This window comes from Symphalangus syndactylus, chromosome 17 (assembly GCF_028878055.3).
Source record: "Symphalangus syndactylus isolate Jambi chromosome 17, NHGRI_mSymSyn1-v2.1_pri, whole genome shotgun sequence".
NCBI classification, from domain to species: Eukaryota; Metazoa; Chordata; class Mammalia; order Primates; family Hylobatidae; genus Symphalangus; species Symphalangus syndactylus.
The window spans coordinates 55366471-55389213 of record NC_072439.2 but is presented as its reverse complement, the minus strand read 5'-3'; the positions used below and the strand labels follow the sequence as shown (position 1 = coordinate 55389213).

The window sequence follows — 22743 nt, the reverse complement described above, 5'->3', positions numbered from 1 at the left end:
TATGTTCTAGAAGGCCCAAAAGTGTTTTCCTTTTGATCTCACACACCCAACAGTTACCAGCAAGTAAAAATCAGATTGTTATCATCAACTTAGACCCATCATAGTTCATACACTGCTGTTAGCAAAGATGCCCCACTGGCATTATGTTAACCAGAAAGAAGAGTGAATTATTACTGGGTGGATGTACAACCAACAATATCTGCTTTACAAATAATAAATATTTATCTACATAGGTACATATAATCTCATTATATATGATTACATATAATATACACTAATATATTACATATTATGTTTTATATGTATATAATTTATATGCATATTACATACATATAATCTCACTGATATTTTTGGATCGCCTCTAAATTAATTTTGGTGTTTTTATATACTTTAATCTGTGAAGAACTCAGAAAAAGGTGTTAAAGTCTCCCATTACTATTATACATTTGGATTGCCAATGTATTTTACTTTATACATTTCATTTCTAAATTTGTTTTTTGCAAAAGGTTGATGATAGAGTTTTATACATTGTGTAACATGTAGTGCTTATTGCAAGAAAAAGATCTTTGAATGTTACTTAATACTTTTCACCTTGAATTCAATTTTATTTTTGTCAGATATAGCTTTGTGATTTCTTTAGCCTTTCTGCATCACTAAATGTGTGTATTGGTTTTTATTTGTTTGTTTTGATGTGCTTTATTTTCCTTTTTTATTAGGTAGGTGTCCCATTCACATTTACTAAGATGAGGAAAATATTTGGTCTTATTTCTATGTTACTGTTTTTTGCTTTTTCTTCTTATGGCACTATTTCTTTATACTCTTTATGCTTTATACTTCTTATGTTTCTTTATACTCTATTTTTGTTACATTATCTGTGTTTGCTAAGGTATGCCTCACCCCTAGTAATTTGGAGTACAGGGATTCTATTGTATGTTTTACGTTAGTTGCTTTTGTACGTCATAATAGCTTCTGAAGCAACTAATCTATTGATTCTCCTCTATAAAAATTCAAAATGGAAGTCATACATTAGTCAATGATTTTTTAAAACTGGTACACAAGTGGAAAAATAGGGATTCCTGTGTATTTTTTACAGAAGAGTAAATGTTCAAAGGCTTTTTGGAAGGCAATTTAATAGTTTATCAAATGCTCGTATCCCATTCTTAACAATTCCACTTCTAAGAATCTAAAAGAAATGCAGAAAAAAAAGATGCTCACACAACGTGATTTCATTATGATTCCAATGGTGATTCCATTATGAAGAGCCTTGTGTGTTATGGCAAAATGTGTGTGTGTGTGTGTGTGTGTATGCATATCACTTGGGGTCAACAAATATATGTGCATGTGTATCTTCATAAATGTATATGTATGTGTATCTTGATAAAGCAATGAGGAAAAATGCAATATACTGACATAGATCTATTAGAAATACAAAATTTAAAAAGCCCAAAGCAATAATTATTGTATGGCTCCATTTATGTTAAAATGTACATATGCATATATATTTAAGTAAATGAATAGAAAATGTTCTAGAAACATACACTGAAAAGTATTAGCCATTATTACTTCTGGGAAGAAAAGTAGAATAGGGAAGTAAGAAGAGGAGATTATCATATGTCATTCTATATTTCGTTTTAATTGTTTAAGATAAGAATGCAGTCATATAATTATTTTTAAAATGTGATTTAAAAAAAAACCCCATTTAGAAGAATAAACATGTAAAACCAGCTAGAAAAATCCTGGAAATAAAAGATTTTCCCTAGTAGATGTTAAAATAATATGCTTGACAAAAAGATCGAGAAATGGACTAACAGTTCATAAAAACACTCAAGAGCCAGGCATGGTGGCTCAGGCCTGTAATTCCAGCACTTTGGGAGGATGAGGCGGGCAGGTCACCTGAGGTCAGGAGATCGAGGTCAGCCTGGCCAACATGGCAAAACCCCATCCTTCCGAAAAATACAAAAAAATTAGCTGGGTGTGGTGGCCCGCACCTGTAATTCTAGCTACTTGGGAGGCTGAGGCAGGAGAATCGCTTGAACCTGGAAGTTGGAGGTTGCAGTGAGCCAAGATCCACGCCACCATATTCCAGCCTGGGTGACAAGAGTGAAACTCCATCTCAAAAAAAATTAATAAAAATAAAAAGACTCAAGTATACATGTCAATTTAGTAAATTAAAAAGGTGTAATATAGATTTTGTTCATTAATAATAGAAATATTGAAAAATGTAAAGCCATTTTAAAAAAAGATCAATACTTCTCACTGTACACCAAATTATAGATTTATTAAATATTTAATTTTAGTAACAAAGCCATAAAATCAACAGAAGAGAATACAGAGAATCACTTTAATTATTTTGGGTTTGGAATGCTCTTTCTCAACATGAAAATTAAGCCAGAAACTAGAACAACATAAAAAATTACTACATAAAAATGGAAACATTCTATATAGAAAATAAACATACCATACATAAATTTTAAAGCAGAAAATAAGTTTGCTAAAAAGTATTTAGAAGATGAATAGTAAAGAATTAATATTCAAGTATATAAAGAGTTCTTACCAATGAATAAGTAAAAGATAAACGTGACCAAAGAATAAGGGGGTAAATGGCAGGTATTCACATCAAGCTATCTTCAACTGTCTCGTCTTTGTAATTACAAATTCCAAGATTTTGCAATCTGCAGCCATTGATCCCAAAGATCTGATGACACACAACCCACCAACAATGTTGTCCAGAATTCAACCTACAGTAGATTTTCATGCTTTTTGCAAGAGGAAATTAAACTGTAGAAGCCGTTTGCTTAACACACATTTGTTTTTCCCTGCACAAAGCCTACTTTGACAACAGAATTCTTTCCAAGAGAAGATAAAAGAAAAACCCTCTGGCATCAATTTAAACAAACATTGCCAATTGGCATTTTCATATTTCCTCTGGTCACTCTAGATAGTTTATATTAGAAAGTCGAAGGCAAGCATCTTTTCTTCAGTGATGCCTGCCTGCACTTGGCAAGCCCAGATGCTGCTCTGGGATTCTGAGAATCAACACCATTTCATTTTACCCATTCCCATTTGGATATATATTTCACAGAAAGTGCAAGTCTACATCTATTCAAAATATTCATTTCTTTGTTGTTTTGGCAAAACAGCTTATGAAGCTTGCTTTTGATAACTGTTGAATTTGGTCAAATGTTTTTAGCAAGTTAAGATATTAGTGAAAGCATAGAACAAAAATTCCTCTTTTGAAATGTTTTCTGGGGAAGTATTATCACTCAAGCATTCACCATAGCAAAAAAATACATTAATCAGTACAAGATAAGCACTGGCAGAAAGGAATTACAATTCAAGGAAACCTTTTTTGAGTTCTTACTGTATGCCAAGCCTTATTCCAAGCAGTGAGGAAACAGTATGTAACAAAATAACTCCCAGCAGTTGTTGAGCTTCATTGTAGTGGACAGAAACAGATTGTATAGAAATAAGCATATGAGCAAGGAGGATATCAGATGGTGAGTTCTATGGAAGTGTACTGATGCACAGGAGAAAAAAGTCAGCTCTTTGCCAGTAGCATCATTTCTTTCATTCTTTACAATAAATTTTTTTTTTTTTTTTTGAGATGGAGTCTCGCTCTGTCACCCAGGCTGGAGTGCAGTGGGGCGATCTCGGCTCACTGCAAGCTCCGCCTCCCAGGTCCACGCCATTCTCGTGCCTCAGCCTCCCGAGTAGCTGGGACTACAGGCGCCGGCTACCACACCCGGCTAATTTTTTCTATTTTTAGTAGAGATGGGGTTTCACCATGTTAGTCAGGATGGTCTCAATCTCCTGACCTCGTGATCCGCCCGCCTCGGCCTCCCAAAGTGCTGGGATTACAGGTGTGAGCCACCACACCCGGCCTTTACAATAAAATTTATATACGTATATGTACATGTGTGTGTATATATATATTTTTTGTAAATATTTATAGAGGGTGCTAGGTAAGCCCTTCATATGTATTCTCTCATTTGATCTTCATGGTAATTCTATCTTGATAGGTATAGCTCTGGAGGTAGTTAGATTTTTTTGAATAAATACATTTTAATAATTTGTTTTATCACCCATTCTATATTATATTCTTATTGAGAAAAGAAGCTATGTCTTGTTATTTGTGCTTTCTCTATCCTGCTTCACTTCTTTTTTTTCCCTCCATCATATGCTTTTTTTTTAAATTATACTTTAAGTTCTATGGTACATGTGCAGAATGTGCAGGTTTGTTACATATGTATACATGTGCCGTGTTGGTGTGCTGCACCCATTAACTCGTCATTTATATTAGGTATATCTCCTAATGCTATCCCTCCCTCCTCCTCCTACCCCACAGCAGGCCCCAGTGTGTGATGTTCCCCTTCCTGTGTCCAAGTGTTCTCATTGTTCAATTCCCACCTATCAGTGAGAACATGTGGTGTTTGGTTTTTTGTTCTTGCGATAGTTTGCTGAGAATGATGGTTTCCAGTTTCATCCATGTCCCTACAAAGGACATGAACTCATCCTTTTCTATGGCTGCATAGTATTCCATGGTGCATATGTGCCACATTTTCTGAATCCAGTCTATCATTGATGGACATTTGGGTTGGTTCCAAGTCTTTGCTATTGTGAATAGTAAAAAGAAACAAAAGAAACAAAGCCTCCAAGACTTATCCTGCTTCCCTTCTAAAAAAATCTTTAATTCCCACGTCCTTACCTACATTTAACAGCCCTCTCCACACTCCTTCCGATTTCTAGCTATTAGTAGTATTACATTTGGGAAGATAGACACCCAGTTAACTTTCTATGCATTTACATGATATATGTAAACATTAACATTAAATTTATTTTTAAATAACAGTGTAATAATTCATAACGTGATTTTTACTTTTTAAATAGAATTTGAAGTATGTGTATAGGGCTATCTTATTCTAAGAGTTGCATTGTCTTTATTGAATGAACGAAAGATACTTTATTGAATCCCCTCCATGGGGATGGACACTTAGGTCATTTATAATTCTTTATCTGTTGTAAATAATATTGGAAAAAAACCTTTATATACACATATTTGTACACGTGAGCAGGTTTATATTAAATACATTCCTAAAAGTAGAATTGTTGTAAATAATGAAAGGCCATTTATATTTTACAGATACTTCCAGGTTGCCTTTCAAAATGTTTCAGCAAGTTATAGTCCTGCTAACATTTCTTCATATCTTTGGCAACACTCGATAACATAAATCTTTTTTACTGTCATTTTGAAAGCTTTTAAATTGCATTTCTCTTATTTTTAGTGTAAGTATGTATGGTCATATAATCTTTTCTTCTGTAAATTGTGTGTTCATATCTTTTACCTATTTTTCTATTGGAATCTTTTTAATGACTTGTTAGAGTTTGGCATATATTCTGGATGTGCATTCTATATATTGTAAATAACCTTTTCTCAACTTATCTTTTTAATAGTAGCAAACATATATATAATATTTACTGTGAGTCAGGTACTTTCCAAGGTACTTTACGTATTAACTCATGTATGGCTTACACTGGTCCTGTGAGGAAGGTACTATTACCGTCTCTAGTTTATAGGTAAAAATCTGAGGCGTGTACAGGTAAAAGTCCAAGACGTGAAGCAATCACAAACTTACCCAAAGCCATATAACCAAGTTGAGGGACCAGAATCTAAACAATAGGCAATCTGGCTGCAAAGTCTATACTTTTGAACACTAGGTTTAAAACTGAACATAAAAATAAATCAATTCTTTTTCCTTTATAACTTCTGGGCTTCATATCTCTTACAAGAAGGCTTTTACCACATAAGAGTTATAAACATTTTTTTCACAAATGCTTTTCATAATTTTGGTTATAATTAACTATTAAAATAATCTAGAATTCATTGTAGTGCATGATGTAAGTTCTGAAGATTACATTATTTTTTCCAAGTGGATAGCTAATTGTTCAAAATAACTTGAACAATTTGTAGGCTATCTTTTTTTCTACCAATTTAAAATTGCCTTTATTATAAATTGAAAGTTTATCTACATATGGGTCTACTTCTTTTTTAAAAGAATAGATTATACGTTTTATTTTTTTATTTCAATACGTTTTTAGGGAATATGTGGTGTTTGGTTACACGAATAAGTAAGTTTTTTAGTGGTGATTTCTGAGATTTGAGTGCACCCATCACAGTATACTCTCTATTCTATATCTTTGTTTTATTTGCCTATTTCTACACTACAACTGTACTATTTTTACTACTATAGTTGATAGCATGCTAGATATCTCCTAAGGGAAAACCCCTTTACTATAATTGTTTCTTTAAAACTTCTTGGGCTATCCTTATGCCTGTTTTCTTCCTCACACATTTTCTTTTTTTCTTTCTTTCAATGTAATCTATGAAATTCCATTATGAAACATCATCCCATTCTTTTTTGTTTTTTTTTTGAGACGGAATCTCGCTCTGCAGCCCAAGCTGGAGTGCAGTGGCATGATCTCGGCTCACTACAACCTCCACTCAAGCAATTCTCGTGCCTCAGCCTCCCTAGTAGCTGGGACTACAGGCATGCACCACCACACCCAGCTAATTTTTTGTGTTTTAGTAGAGGTGGGGTTTCACCATGTTGCCCGGGATGGTCTTGCACTCCTGAACTCAGGTGATCCACCCACCTCGGCCTCCCAAAGTGCTGGGATTACAGGCGTCAGCCACCGCGCCTGGCCCCATATATGAAACTTTATTAGATAGACTGATTGAAAGATAGATAGATAAATATTAAAGTATTTACTTTTATCAAATGCATCAAATTTAGTTACATTATATTTTTCTTTAATCTGTTAATACATTAAAATAGCATATTTTCTAATATTGATTTGCATTCCTAGAATAAACAATTCTTTACTATGATGCAATTATTATTCTAATACCCAGCTAATTTTTTGTTCAGAATTTTTTGAATTTGTTTATAAGTGAGCTTGTAACATTGGTTCACATCTTCATGTGCTATGTTAAAGTATTATTGGACCTCAGTTACGCAGAAGAGAGTTTAGATACTCCTCAGTTCATGGGAAGGCATTATCAAAGGTCTTTGTGTATCCCATATTCATTTCTCAATTTTAGTCTTATATATTTTTTTCTGTTCTTCTCTTTCATAATCAGGAAATATATTTGTATTTGTATATCTGTGATTACTTATAAATAATAAACTCATTGTTTTTAAACTTAAATAAATGTCAGTTTTCTCTAAGTCTGTTTTATCTCTTAAGTATTTTGTTATAAATGATTATTTATGTAACTTTTTTGCACAATGTATTGTGTTTTGAAGATCTATCTATCTGTCCAATCTAGTTCATTTCATCTAGTGTTTGATTACAGTATTACTGTTACCAAGCAAATGATGCTTGCTGCTCAAACGCACTAAAAGCCAATATTATCACACCAGGTTCTTGAGAAAAGAGAAGCTTTTTATTGCAAGTCAACCAAGAAGACAGGAGTCTAGCTCGAATTTGTCTCCCCCTGCTGACCTTAAGGCAATAATTGTATTAGAAAAGAAAGATTTAGAGAGTGGAGTCCGAGAATTAGTAGGTAATTTGTGGAAGGAAAGGGGAGGCCTGGAGGTTCCTTCTGGGTGCAGTTACTTTTTCCTGCTTCTTCATGGGTCTCGTGTAAATTCTGGGTGAGTTCATATAAAACATGTGATGTCTGCAAGCTGATTCTACATAAACTCCAGTTGGCCATATCGGTTCTGAGAGTAGCCAGTTTTGTTATCTTACAAGCAGATAATGTCTCAACGTTTCAACAAGTTGTTTGCTTGCTGATCTACTATCCTGCAAACTCAAGGATTTCTATTAGTTACTATTTTCTTTAACTCTTTGGGGCATGGTTTTATGATGTTATTTGAATTTTTCATATTTTACTTATTTTATTCTGATAGCGATGAAAATCTATTTGCCTCTATCTATTTGTGCCATAAATAGTGCTTCAGGGAACACGCTTAGGCACCTGTTCAAGTGTTCCTGGGATATGTACCTAAGAGTTGTTGGTTTCCTAGGTGTATTACTTATATACTGTTTTGTAAAAAAAATTATCCAAAACTTCGTAGCCTAAATCTTCAAACATTTTTATAATCTCAGGGCTTCTGTGGGCCTGGAATCTGGTAGCAGATGAGCTAAGTGGTTTTGGTGCAAAATCTCTATAAGATTTTGCCTGGGGCCACAGTTATCCTAAGGTTAGGCTAAGAATCCATTTCCAAACTTACTTACATGGCTATTGTTTAGAGGTTTCAATTCTTTGCTGCGTGGGCCTCTCTGTAGTGCTACTTACCATGGCAGCTGGATTCCCCAGAACGATAGTGATCTGAGAGAGAAAAACAAAAGCAGAGAGAGAGGGGTAGGGTTAGAAGACAGAAAGGAGAGGAGAGGGAGATCTTTTTGTCTTAGATAGGTAGGTAGGTAGATAGACAGATAGATAGATAGATAGATGAGAGAGAGGTGGGGAAATGAACAGAGGAAAGGATTAACAAAAATGAAACCTTTCGTTGTTTGTTTGATTTCATGCTTTCTCCTTTGTTCACTCCCAGATCTCTTTACCCTAACAACCATGGCAACAATTCTGTTCTGTTTAATGTATTTTTTGTTTGTTTATATATATATATATATATATATATATATATATATCTCCCTGTGAATGTGGGATGTGGGTTGACCACATCTTGTCAATCTATGTCCTCAAGTTACTCTCCTCCTCCACAAATATCAATGCAATGAAAATCCTCATATAATCCCTGTGGTCTCTCTCTCTCTCCCTCCTCTTTCTCTCTCTGTCTTTCTCTCTCTCTCTCATCTGTCCATCTGTCCATAAAAGTGTTGTGCTGGTGGGGAGGGGGATACACCTAGAGGTAGAATTGCTAGATGATGGGTAGTCTGTACACTTAGTGCCAAATGCGAAATTGCTCTCCCGTAGGGCCACCCCAGCCTACGCTACCATCAGCAGTGCTTGGGGTTACCAGTTTTTCCTCATTCTTGTCAACACTTGGCATTACCCAGATTTTTGTCAGTCTAACAGCTGCATAATAATGCCTCATTTTAAATGAATTTGCATTCTATGACTCTGAATGATGTTGAGTATCTTTTTACATGTTTATTAGCTTTTAGGATGGTCTAAGCTTTTTTTTTTTTTTGGATACGAAATAACACAAAACTCTGGCAAGATTGATCAAGGTGAAAGAGAGTACACTAAAATAAACAAAATCCAGCTGTAAAATAGATAAAACTACAGGGAGATAAAGTTGCCCAGAAAAATTCTAAAAGTTTTCAGAGAGAGAAATTATTAACAAACAAAAGAAAAAAAAACAAATCAGAATTTCAGATTTCTCATTACCAACACCAGATGCTAGAAGGGAATGTAACAATATATTCAATGCTTTGATGGAACATTACTTTGAATCTAGAATTCTATCCTCAGCCTAATTATCCTAAAATTGTGAAAGTAAAATAAGACATTTTTAGATATGGGAAACCTGAAAAAGTTTACTATTCATATACCTTCTTGGAAAGAATTAATTATGAGTAACTAGATTATAGCTCCCTATAGGTATGTATCTTTCCTGGGGGAGGGAGGAAGGGAAGGAATAAAAAAAAGGAGGGAAGGAAGGAAGGGAGGGAGGGAAGGAAGCAAGGAGTTTCTATGACTTTAGAGTAATGTCCTCCACCATAGTTGATTTCACTCCAGATAACTATATGCTTGATCTCTTAGTGGCAGAGTGGCAACATACTTAAAAGAATGCAAGGTGGTGCATTCTTGTAGTCTCAGCTACTTGGGAGGCTGAGGCAGGAGAATTACTTGATCCCAAGAGGCAGAGGCTGCAGTGAGCCAAGATCACATCACTGCACTCCAGCCTGGGCAGCAGAGCAAAACCCTGTCTCAAAAAACGAAAAAACAAAAAAGATTTTTCTGCTCTTCTGCTAGTTCTTCCAGAATATGGCATCTGCCTACTTGTTCTCACATCTTTGACCTGCTGAATTAGCACTCCAAAATAGGCCTGCTCTGAGCTGACCTCTCACCTAGGATGTTTCACGCAACAGGATATTAATCAATGTTCCTTGGTTTAAAAAAAAAAAAAGTGTTTTGGGTTTGACAAAGCCGGAGGGACTTCTTTCCCATAGGCTTTCTCAGTCATTGCAATGTTTACCAAATGGATTTGCCCATGGCGCCCTTTAGGGATGGGGAGCATCTTGCAGAATTAGTGCTTTGAAAATCACTTTCGAAAACTCTGTTGCCTTGTTTTAGACTCTTACGATCTATAATGTTCAATATTAAAATATAAAAACAGCATGCTTTGTTCCCTACTCAATGCCTAGTAAACAGGAGACATGCAATAAATATATTTTAATAAGAGAATGAATGAGAGTATCAATTGTAAAAATGTTCTATTATATAAGGTGGATATTAAATCTGTGATAAACTATTGCCTCTATTTATTGTAGAGTGAGATTTCTACCCAGAATCTAACAGCTTCAAAAAAAAAAAACAAAAATATTAGCTTACTTCTTTTTTGTTGTTGTTGAGACGGAGTCTCACTCTGTCGCCTAGGCTGGAGTGCAGTGGCACGATCTCTGCTCACTCCAAGCTCCGCCTCCTGGGTTCACACCATTCTCCTGCCTGAGCCTCCCGAGTAGCTGGGACTACAGGCGCCCGCCACCAAGCCTGGCTAACTTTTTTGTATTTTTAGTAGAGACGGGGTTTCACTATGTTAGCCAGGATGGTCTCGATCTCCTGACCTCGTGATCCACCTGCCTCGGCCTCTCAAAGTGCTGGGATTACAGCCCGGCCAATATTAGCTTACTTCTAATTGGATAATACACTGTCTATGAAACAAAATTTACTAAAAGCCCCTACTTTTGTAACTTTAGTAAAAATCCTCAGTGGTGTTTGCAGCCTTCTGTGGTAGAATCCAGTGGTGATTGTCCTCCACCAGCTTTAGGCTTATCATCAGTCTGGATCTTCGGGCCTTATCTGCAAAGAAATTCCTGTCAGTCTACATTTGTGTTGTGAGTCTCAAATGCATTTATATTTCTTAGTTTGACCTGCCTCAACGTTTAGATTTTATGTTCTTAAGAGGCAGTGTCCATGTCTTCTATTTCTTCTGTCTCTTGAGGTAGTCTTTCTCTCAAGTTTGATGTGATCTTTAAAAATGCTCAGATTCATATTTTTTAATGGATGCAAATAAATATTGTCATTGTCTGTAAAACAGAACAATACAGTCAATAGATTATAATTAAATGGAAGGGATGTTGTGAGATTTGGAGGATGATTACACAAAGACTTGCAATGTCCAGCTGAAAAAATAAAATTCCCTGGTAATGTGACCATTGAAACATCTATTTTGTTTCGTAAGAAATGATAATAAAATGGAATTAACCAGGCAATATTTATGAATTTGCCCTCTCTATAATTTCTCTTCGAATGCCCCTTTTTCCAAAATACTGGAGACCTTTGCTTCCTTTATCAGCAGGGGGCAGATAACAAGGTATGACATTCTATGGACCTGACTTCAAGTGTTTCATTCTAGGAGCTTGAGAAAAAGATTTCTTTTCTCCCTTTATTTGTGAAAATGTGCACATTGCTACCCACCTTCTCAGGATGACAATAAACAAAGATTATACAAGATAAATTGTATAAGGTGCATAGCACAGCATGGGTACTCCACAGTTATCACTTCTTCCACCTTCCCACATGCCCATCTCAGTAGCACCTATTCTAACATAACAACTTCTTGACAAAATGTCTACTATTTTTAAAGCTAACTTTCTTTCCTCTAAAGAAAGCCTTGAATGCATTCATCTTTCTTTTTTCACTTTTTTCTATTATTTGAACTATAGACAGAAAATTTCTTACATAACATACCTTTGTGTTGTCTATCAGCAGACTTCAACATAAGCCACTTCAACATTTTATTCTACTTTATTTGCAGCTCTAACAATCTCAGTGTTCATAAAGGATCTGGCAACCTAACAATGGAGTTAAAAGTTAGAAATTTGCTATTTTCAAATATTCTTCCTTTTCTTCAATCTACGTTTTTAAAAATTATTTTTCTTTATTTTCTTTCTTCATTGAAACAATGGAATGCTCACCAAAGTGTATTTCATCATAGTAAATTAGACTTAGATAAGTAGAAAAAAATGCAATTAAGAAAGCTTTCTATTTGCTTCCATTTTAATGAAAGATTGTGAAGTTGATGTCACCTCTTACACAAGGTTCAGCTTTGGTGTTTTGAATTACCTAACAAATAAAAAATTCATGGGGGAAAGACTTTCAGCTACACTGTTAGACCTTAGCTACTTTCTTCTGTCTCTTCAGGTAAGAATTCCTCACACATTTGGCTCTTGTGAATCTATGAGTGCATGTGAAGAGAGGTTGGGGTGAGTAGGAGGAGCAAGTGGAAGAGATGGAAAGAGATGAGAGAGAAGGGATAAGAGAAAAGATTTTTTGTTCTGAACCACATACATTACTAAAAATGCATTACCCTTTGTACTTGTGAAAACAGGTTCTTCATGCTTTCCACACCCAAGTTTAGATGGGACAGCTAAATGAAGACATTTTCCTTTAGAAAAGCCACAAATCATTTTTTGAAGCATGAATTAATAAGGGATTTTGCAACAATATTACTCTGTTACTGTCCAGTTCTCAAAATGGAAATCTGTAGAATACCAATTCCTTTTTAGTTAGGAAGTAAATGACCACATGAAGTCCGTTTTAAAACATTTCTCCATTGCAAGCATTTTAAATAATTTCTCCAAGGAAAGTACTATATTCTGAGTGAATAGCATGACATTATGAACTACATCTAACATAAGATTTTGCTTCAACAGGCCTGTCAGTGCTCTTTAGTTCCACTGTAATGAAATGAAAATCATGGGAGCTTGGAAGAAATATCTTCCTCACCCTGATACTCTTTATTAACTGTGGAATTGTACTATTTTCTTCACCATGGCAACAAACACACTCAATAGAGTTAGCTCTCACCTTTCCTGCACAGGGTGATGGGGAAAAACGGAAACAAAGAAAAGTGAAGCAAATAAAGATTTCAGAAAGCAAGGAGTTAAGGAAATCATGAACCCAGGGCAGTGTGAGCTCAATGATCAGCATTAAGGGCCTTGTTTCAAACAAATTTTACTAGACTAGGTAACGCGACCTAGAGACGACTTTCAGTTTATACTTGATTAAATCTCAGAATAGGTGACTTATAATGTCAGCAAGTCAATTGAAAGGTGAACTTAAATGGTCTCATTTTACAGGAAGGTTAATGTCAGTAAAAGGCATAGATTGACCAGTAATCTTGAAATAAGTCTCTGAATTACTCATCTACACCATCATTAAAAAGCAAAGAACTTGTTCTTATCAGCACATACAATTCTTTGAATGATTTTGAAGGAATCAAGGCTGATTTGCACCATGAAATATTTTAGCCATATTTTCTTTTTTTCCAGAAAATAGAGCTTAGCTTACAATGTAAGATATTCTATACGCTGTTCAATTTACATCGTTCAAAGTATTCAAGGCCATCCATCTTCCCCTGACATTCTGAGGTTTGTAATGGGTTGTATTTCTCTAGGACATTCTGGTACATGTGAAACCACGAGAAACAGGGCCAAGTGGTTATTTCCTGTTCTGCAAAAAAGGGAAAAAAAATCAGAGTTTTATTTTGTCACGAGAAGAAATGCGAGAATTGATAAAAGAAATATCAGCTAAACAGAAATCAAATCATTGCATTACAGCCAGGAAGCCAAGAAAAAAAAATGTTTGAATCATGGGATTTGACCTATGTGGGATTTCCAAGATTTAAAAAGGAAAAAGAAAATTAAAAACTCATTTTGGTCATCTATCTTAAATAAAATAAGGCGACAAACTCTACATTTTTTTCTTTACACCTAGTTTTTTAGTATCATGTTTTATTAAAAGCAAATTTGGCACTCATGTTCAGAGAAAAGGTTCAGAATAGTGTATTAGAAATAGAAAAATAATTTGGTAGTACTTCTGGGAAAGATGATGGAGAGAATGCCTATTTAAAAATCACTGCCTTCTTTGAAGCTCAACAAAATTAAGAAAAATAACCCCAAATAGCAAAAATATTAAAACAGATCTTAAAACCAGAAAATGGTGCTGATATGATACCATAAATGTCAACATCTAATTATCACTTACAATATAATTTGGTACAAACTGAATATGCACATTGAATATCAGCACACAGATCCCATAAATGAGAGTCCCAGTGTGGCATTTAGGGAGCTAGTGAAGAAAAGAATACTCAGGGCTACTGCCTGTTAAGTTCTTACTACATGTCAGGACCTCATCTAAGGGTTTTACCTGCATCATTTCAATGACTGTGCTTCATAAGTTGGTGCTATTATAATCTTTGTTTTGCAGATGGAGAAATTAAATTTTGGCCAAAGTCACAAAGCTACATAGCAAGCAACTGGGGGATCTGGAATTTTAACACAGGTTTCTTTCAGCTTTAAACTTATCCCTGAGTGATTAAGCTATGGGATGTATGAGGGGGTTCGCTGCTTAGTGGGAGAGGAAGTATTTAAACTGCACAGAAACAAACCAAACCATTAATATGGTTATCAAGGGATGAATTGCTGAGCAATTTATATTTTTTCATTCAATATATTGATTTTAAAATATCATACAGTGAACCTGCATAACTTCTATAAGTAGAAACACTTGTAATTTATCTTTACATTTTCTACTTAGTGGAAGTTAACAACAAGCTACAATTAAGTCACTGAGTGCATCCAACACACATCTCAAATTAAAACTCTCTCTTATACCTCAGAATTGGCATTGTATAATTATAAGCCACATATCTTCTAAGATTATGTTTTGGAGTGCCCTACTTATCACCCTTAACTTCGAAGGAGAAAGTTAGAAGTTTTGCACACAATGGAAAAAAGAGTACTCCAACCCCAACCTAAATGTTACAGGGGACAGGGAGGGATTCAACTACTTTGTGAAGTGTAGAAGCAAAGCTGAGGAGAAAAAGGCAGCTCAAGGCAATGCTTTTGTTTGTTTCACTAATATCTTTGTCTAGCCAGGAGAGACTAGGCCCAGAAGCAAGTCCAGGCTGTAGAGAGATGCAGAATAATATGCCAGAGCCCACCTTTTAAGTCACAAACCAAAGTGATCTGTGCTGAGAAAGTATGAACTGAGCAACCAAGTATCAGACTGCCGACTGATGAGACATCAGAAAGATGTGGTCGCTTCTAAAGGTGGCTGGCCTGCCCAGAAAGCCAGAAGAGGAGCCAAATTTGAGGGTAGTGCCACGGGTTACATTATATTCTCCAATCTGCTGGAACTGGTCTTGGCAGCAGAGTTTGAGAGATATGGAAAGTACAGGAAGAAGTCACTGGATTTTGGCTGTTAATTAATTCTGATCCAGGTTGACTGGTGCTAGGCATCTTAGGATCTCTTGTAGTAGGTCCTATGAAGCCCAAGCTGGCACCTTATTTAAGAGAAGCACATGAGTAATTTCTGCCCAGAGTCATGGTGCCAATAATTCGCATTACTGCCAAGCTCATATCACTGATCCAGGCCTCTATTTTCCCAGTTGTAATTATAAGTTACTTTTAAGCTCCAAGGCCCTTTCCAATTCAAGCATTCTGTAACTCCCTTAGGATTACTAAAGGAGTTTATCAGAACACACGAGCCAACTAGAATCATATCCCCTTCAAGAAAGCCTAAAGATTTGGAGAATCAGGCCTTTGCTGGAGGAGATATGACAGAGCAGCTTTAAGGTAGATATGTGGCTTATAATTATACAATGCCAATTCTGAGGTATAAGAGATAGTTTTGAGATATGTGTTGGATGCACTCAGTGGCTTAATTGTAGCTTGCTGTTAACTTACACTAAGTAGGAAATGTAAAGATAAATTACAAGTGTTTCTACTTACAGAAATTATGCAGGTTCACTGTATGATATTTTAAAATCAATATATTGAATGAAAAAATATAAATTGCTCAGCAATTCATTCCCTGATAACCATATTAATGGTTTGGTTTGTTTCTGTGCAGTTTTAATACTTCCTCTCCCACTAAGCAGCGAACCTCCTCACTATGGGGATTGTTTCCTTTATCTTAAAGTCCCTGAGCTTGGCATAAATAAGTATCTAATAAATATAGGCTTTCTTCATGTAGCAAAAGTAAATATCGTCCTTTTACAAGTTTTATCATTTTTCCAACAATTCTTTTTTATCTTGATATAGCTGGTTTTCACCCCAAACCCCAATAAATAAATATAAAAAGTGATATTTTACCTTATGGTTCAGATTTCATTATATACTACATTCTGATTAGAATTATGCTAATTAAATGCTTCTATCAGAGGTAGCAGAGAATCTACCAAAGTGATTATACCACTAATGTGCATAATTATTATATCAATTACTTATTATGAACAAAAGATGTTTTTAAGCTGGAGTTAACTGTGCTTGTTTTCAATGGTTTTAAACATTACCTTGATAATGTTATCCACCCTTTGCAGTAACTTCCTTCATCCATCCAACTTCGAGCCCCACTACAGGTCCATCTTAACACATATTGTGAATAAACAGTATGTGAATTTATTAATATGAATGTCTTAGAGGAAGGTGCAAGTACTGCACGCTTTCAGTATCTTAGGAGGAGGCTGGTTGAGATGGGATGTATCGTAATTTTTCTCATTAAATTTAATGAGAACATTTTTAATATAATGCCTTTTCATTTAGTGGTGAGTTTTTCGGGAATGAATTAAGGTGGATTAGTGAATTCTCAAATTAATGAATTATATCAAGAGAACACAGGCCTGAGCTAAGATTTAGGGACGTTGGTACTGAGGAGTTGACTATGCCCAAGCTCTACATACATGTGTTGATTCTCCACATTAGAAGGTCTACCAGGAGGAAGTTGTATGTGGGACTGTTCATTTGTAGGAATAAAGTATAGTGGATGGAGACGAGCACATGATGAATGGCCCCAGCCCAGGCCTATGAACTTCATCAGAGCTCTTCACTGAGAGGAACATAAGTAGAAGCTGAACAACTTTTCTCACGGGGACGTTGAAGCATGTGCTTCTAAGGTATGACATAGAGTGGGGTGATGCCTGTTTCTCCCCACCCCCTTTTTCGTTTGGCACCCAGCGCCACTCCTGTATTGTAAGAATTCTAGGGCATTGGTGGAGATAAATGGCAGCATCCATGTCTGGGCAGGTAGCTTCTGTGGTGGGCCGAATAATGGCCCCTCAAAGATTTCTACATCCTAATTCCCAGAACCTGTGAATATATTGCCTTACATGGTAAAGGGACCTGGCAGGTATGATTTACTAATAGCTCAGGATCTTGAGGTGGGGAGATTACCCAAGATTTTCCAAGGGGGTCCAGTTTAATTATAAGAATCCTTATAAGAAGGAGGATGGAGTGTTAAGAGTCAGAAAAAGATGTGGCCATGGGGAAATGGAAGCAGAGCTTGGAGTGATGCACTTTGAAAATGGAAGATGGGTCCAGGAGCCGAGAAATGCAGGCAACCTCTAGAAGCTGTAAAAGGCAAGGAAGTAGATTCTCCCCTTAATCTCCTAGAAGGAACATAACTCTGCCAACATATTGATTTTAGCCCCATAAGACCCATTTTACACTTCTGACCTCCAGAAATGTAAGATAATGATTTTCTATTATTTTAAACCATAAACCTTGTGGTAATTTGTTATGGTAGCAATAGGAAACTGATACTACTTGTGACAACGGATACACATCAGTGGTGGTCAGCAGAGACAGAAGTACTCAGTGGAGACCTGGTGGGAAAGTGGCAGTGCCCTGCAGGAGAGCTCATATGGGACATACTCCAGGGACTACTGAAAAGTCTTGGGAGAGGGAATTTTGCAGGGGCCTGATAGCTTCTGTTGCAGTTGGAGTTAGTAAGCCATCAAGACTGGAATTTTATTAATATTCCAGCTTTATTTGTAACCACAGACCAATGAAGCCTGGGGATATTCCAGTAACAGAATGCCTCAAACAGGCTTGACTTGCAAATAAACTTACTCAAGTCTTTCACCAGCTTCAGTCTGAAAAGCTTACCTGTCATTGATGGAAACAGGGTATCATCATTGAAGCCTTCTACTCCTTTCTCTCCACCCTATGATTTGTCTGCCATCCAGAGTTATTCACTGGTCCTATAGGGAAAATGAGGTCTGAAAAACTCAAGCACAGACAAAACCAACACCTCACTCGAAGGAAAGCAAGCGGGTTTTCTGACGCTATTGCTTGTTTGAGGAGATGTTGCATAACCAAAGAGATGCCAGTGGAGGGTCTGAAACCATGGGGCACTCATTCTGCATGAGAATTGCATATCTGGCAACCGGATTCAGTTACATGGATTTAAGGAGTCATGGGGGTAAGAGGGGGAGCATGGCCCTGTGTTGTCACTGATATGTTATAACTCTGACTTCCAATGGTAACATCAACTGGGAAAAGTTTAGAAAACTATAGCATCTTCCCATGTGAACTACCTATGACTCAGTGATCTCTATAATACCTTATTACTATAAACAGACATGCCATAATTTGCAAGGAATAAAATTATACTCATGAATGCAACAGCTTTTTTAAATTCCATTGCAAACCCCCTCACTACTACATAACAGTTAGTTGTAATTTAATGAATATTACCACTGTGTAGAGAAAATAACTTGAATTACTAGTTGCACTTTATTTCTTGTGAAGTCCCAGGCCAGATTAACCTATATAGTTGCAGTCACTTGATACTAATGGCATTTATAAACCAAAAAGAAAAAAATATTAAGAATATTTAGAAAAAAATTTCATGTTAGTCACACAAACCATTTTATATTTAATTACAATAAAATTGCCTTATGTTATGTTTGCCCTATGTTTATTATGCAGCTCATTTTAATAACACACCAAAACAATCAAAGATTGTTTTACTGTGCTATAATTGTTTCCCATTTGGTCTCGGAGTTCCTAAAATAAAAATTTCCAGATTAAAATGAATTCTATGGTTCTTTTTTATATATATATACTTTAAGTTTTAGGGTACATGTGCACAATGTGCAGGTTTGTTACATATGTATACATGTGCCATATTGGTGTGCTGCACCCATTAACTCGTCATTTACCATTCGGTATATCTCCTAATGCTATCCCTCCCCCCTCCACCCACCCCACAACAGTCCCCAGAGTGTGATGTTCCCCTTCCTGTATCCATGTGTTCTCATTGTTCAATTCCCACCTATGAGTGAGAACATGTGGTGTTTGGTTTTTTGTCCTTGCGATAGTTTGCTGAGAATGATGGTTTCCAGCTTCATCCATGTCCCTACAAAGGACATGAACTCATCATTTTTGTGGCTGCATAGTTTTCCATGGTGTATAGGTGCCACATTTTCTTAATCCAGTCTATCGTTGTTGGACATTTGTGTTGGTTCCAAGTCTTTGCTATTGTGAATAGTGCCGCAATAAACATACGTGTGCATCTGTCTTTATAGCAGCATGATTTATAATCCTTTGGGTATATACCCAGTAATGGGATGGCTGGTTCAAATGGTATTTCTAGTTCTAGATCCCTGAGGAATCACCACACTGACTTCCACAATGGTTGAACTAGTTTACAGTCCCACCAACAGTGTAAAAGTGTTCCTATTTCTCCACATCCTCTCCAGCACCTGTTGTTTCCTGACTTTTTAATGATCGCCATTCTGACTGGTGTGAGATGGTATCTCATTGTGGTTTTGATTTGCATTTCTCTGATGGCCAGTGATGATGAGCATTTTTTCGTGTATGTTTTGCCTGCATAAATGTCTTCTTTTGAGAAGTGTCTGTTCATATCCTTCACCCACTTGTTGATGGGGTTGTTTGTTTTTTTCTTGTAAATTTGTTTGAGTTCATTGTAGATTCTGGATATTAGCCCTTTGTCAGATGAGTAGGTTGCGAAAATTTTCTCCCATTCTGCAGGTTGCCTGTTCACTCTGATGGTAGTTTCTTTTGCTGTGCAGAAGCTCTTTAGTTTAATTAGATCCCATTTGTTAATTTTGGCTTTTGTTGCCATTGCTTTTGGTGTTTTAGACATGAAGTCCTTGCCCATGCCTATGTCCTGAATGGTATTGCCTAGGTTTTCTTCTAGGGTTTTCATGGTTTTAGGTCTAACATGTAAGTCTTTAATCCATCTTGAATTAATTTTTGTATAAGGTGTAAGGAAGGGATCCAGTTTCAGCTTTCTACATATGGCTAGCCAGTTTTCCCAGCACCATTTATTAAATAGGGAATCCTTTCCCCATTTCTTGTTTTTGTCAGGTTTGTCAAAGATCAGATAGTAGTAGATATGCGGCATTATTTCTGAGGGCTCTGTTCTGTTCCATTGATCTATATCTCTGTTTTGGTTACTGTAGCCTTATAGTATAGTTTGAAGTCAGGTAGCACAATGCCTCCGGCTTTGTTCTTTTGGCTTAGGATTGACTTGGAGATGCGGGCTTTTTTTGGTCCCATATGAACTTTAAAGTAGTTTTTTCTAATTCTGTGAAGAAAGTCATTGGTAGCTTGATGGGGATGGCATTGAATCTATAAATTACCTTGGGCAGTATGGCCATTTTCACGATATTGATTCTTCCTACCCATGAGCATGGAATGTTCTTCCATTTATTTGTATCCTCTTTTATTTCATTGAGCAGTGGTTTGTAGTTCTCCTTGAAGAGGTCCTTCACATCCCTTGTAAGTTGGATTCCTAGGTATTTTATTCTCTTTGAAGCAATTGTGAATGGGAGTTCACTCATGACTTGGCTCTCTGTTTGTCTGTTATTTGTGTATAAGAATGCTTGTGATTTTTGTACATTGATTTTGTATCCTGAGACTTTGCTGAAGTTGCTTATCAGCTTAAGGAGATTTTGGGCTGAGACAATGGGGTATTCTATGGTTCTTAAAAGGCTAAATTTTAAGCTCAAATTTTTGTATAAAGATGTATGGACTGGCCTCAATATGGGAACCTATAATGTCAAATGAGGGCCAATTAAGTAAACTGGTGATCCTGACTGAATCTTAGTCATGTTCTTATTGTTCTCTTGACACCACGAATACCTGCTACATCAGAGCTACATTGAATGTGAAAGCAAGTATGCAAGTGAGTAACTGCAAGTATATTAATACCCTTGTAACTACTGGTAAGGTCATGGAGCTGTAAAGGCTGAGCTGGGAGCAGTAATTAATTTCATGTAGACAATATCCCCAGACACATCTGTAAAGTAGGTACAGATTTCTCTCCTTTTTCTCCCTGAGTGGTACCCCAATCAGGGTTTTGGCATCTTTCCCTTTACCCCACAGTTAGTAATACCTCTCTTTGCTCCGCGACACTCCTGGAGCCCCAGCTGGCTTTTCTCATAAGTCTGCTCTATGTAGTTCCCACCATGAGATCCATGAGCCACGTCAGTCCAGCACCACATTGGCTAGCACATTCTAGGCTTAATATGTGCCTGTTGAATGAATGAATAAAAGATTGAACAAATAGATGGATGCATAATAAATAAAATAATAAATAGGCTACCTTCCCAAACATCGTTTCATACTTGGGATCCTTTTCTATTCTGACTTTTCTCTCTTGCATCAATATTCAACATTACTCCCCATCCACCCCCAATTATACCATAGCTAAAAATATGTGTGTGTATTACATATATATACACATATACCATATATTAGTTGCTTAAGAGTCTGTGAGAATGCTGCTACCTCCTTTCATGGGAGACAGGAAGGCACTGCATTATGATAGAACGTAATCTTGGTCATCAGACAGCCCGGAGTTTGAATGCCTGCTATATCCCTAATCTGTAACATGGGCAAGTTATTTAACATCTTAGTGTCTCAACTTCCTCATCCGTACAATGAGACTATTAATATAGAACTTCCAGAAAGTATTATCAAGGCCTTATTTATAGATCAATCATAAATCTAGCAGTTAATCCTCCTGTCAAAGGAGCAGGTTTATAAGTTCCTCCCAAAGTCAAGGAGGAACTAAAATGCAGAACATAGATGTTTCTAGAACGATGACTTACTGAAAACAGACATTTAGCAGAGAATATTGAAGGAAGCTTAATGTCATTATTACAATTGCTAAACAACTGATGGCAGAGGCTGGGAGTCATGTCCTGTTAGTAATGAAAGTTTTGATCTAATGAAAAAATTCATGGGCAAAACAAAAATGTAGCACCAAAATTTCAGTATAGCCTAAACAACACAATCAGTAAAATTCTGACAGAAGTAGAAGATCGTTTCTTAATCCTGTTTGGTAAAGTTTTTTTCTTTTTATCAATTTCTAATAATTTTTATCAATTTCTAATCTTTTTATCAATATTAATTATGAACATATTTGTATAACACATATCAAAGTACTAGTTAATACTTTTATTTCCTGAATTGCTACTCCATAAGAAGTCATGAAAATTCCTCTGGATTAGTTATTTCAAACAAGTTTTGGTTTGGCCCAAATCTGTAAGAATAAGATTTCTCTGGCTCGGCGTGGTGACTCATGCCTGTAATCCCAGCACTTTGGGATGCGAGGCGGGTAGATCACAAGGTCAGGAGATTGAGACCATCCTGGCTAACATGGTGAAACCCTGTCTCTACTAAAAAAATACAAAAAAATTAGTCGGGTGTGGTGGCAGGTGCCTATAGTCCCAGCTACTCGGGAAGCTGAGGCAGGAGAATGGCATGAACCCGAGGGGCAGAGCTTGC

The 22743-nt window shown here is 36.3% G+C and overlaps 2 long non-coding RNA genes across 2 annotated transcripts in view; one reads left to right on the top strand and one right to left on the bottom strand.

Moving 5' to 3' along the window:
- The window catches only part of LOC134732895 (uncharacterized), a 278832-nt gene that overhangs the window by 204571 nt on the left and 51518 nt on the right, over nucleotides 1–22743 (top strand). The window lies entirely within an intron of this gene.
- Nucleotides 11081–21485, bottom strand: LOC134732897 (uncharacterized). Its single transcript, XR_010116463.1, has 5 exons — nucleotides 21347–21485; nucleotides 18088–18182; nucleotides 13487–13648; nucleotides 11885–11988; nucleotides 11081–11220 (listed from the first exon to the last, which is right to left on the bottom strand). It is a non-coding gene; the product is annotated as an uncharacterized lncRNA (long non-coding RNA).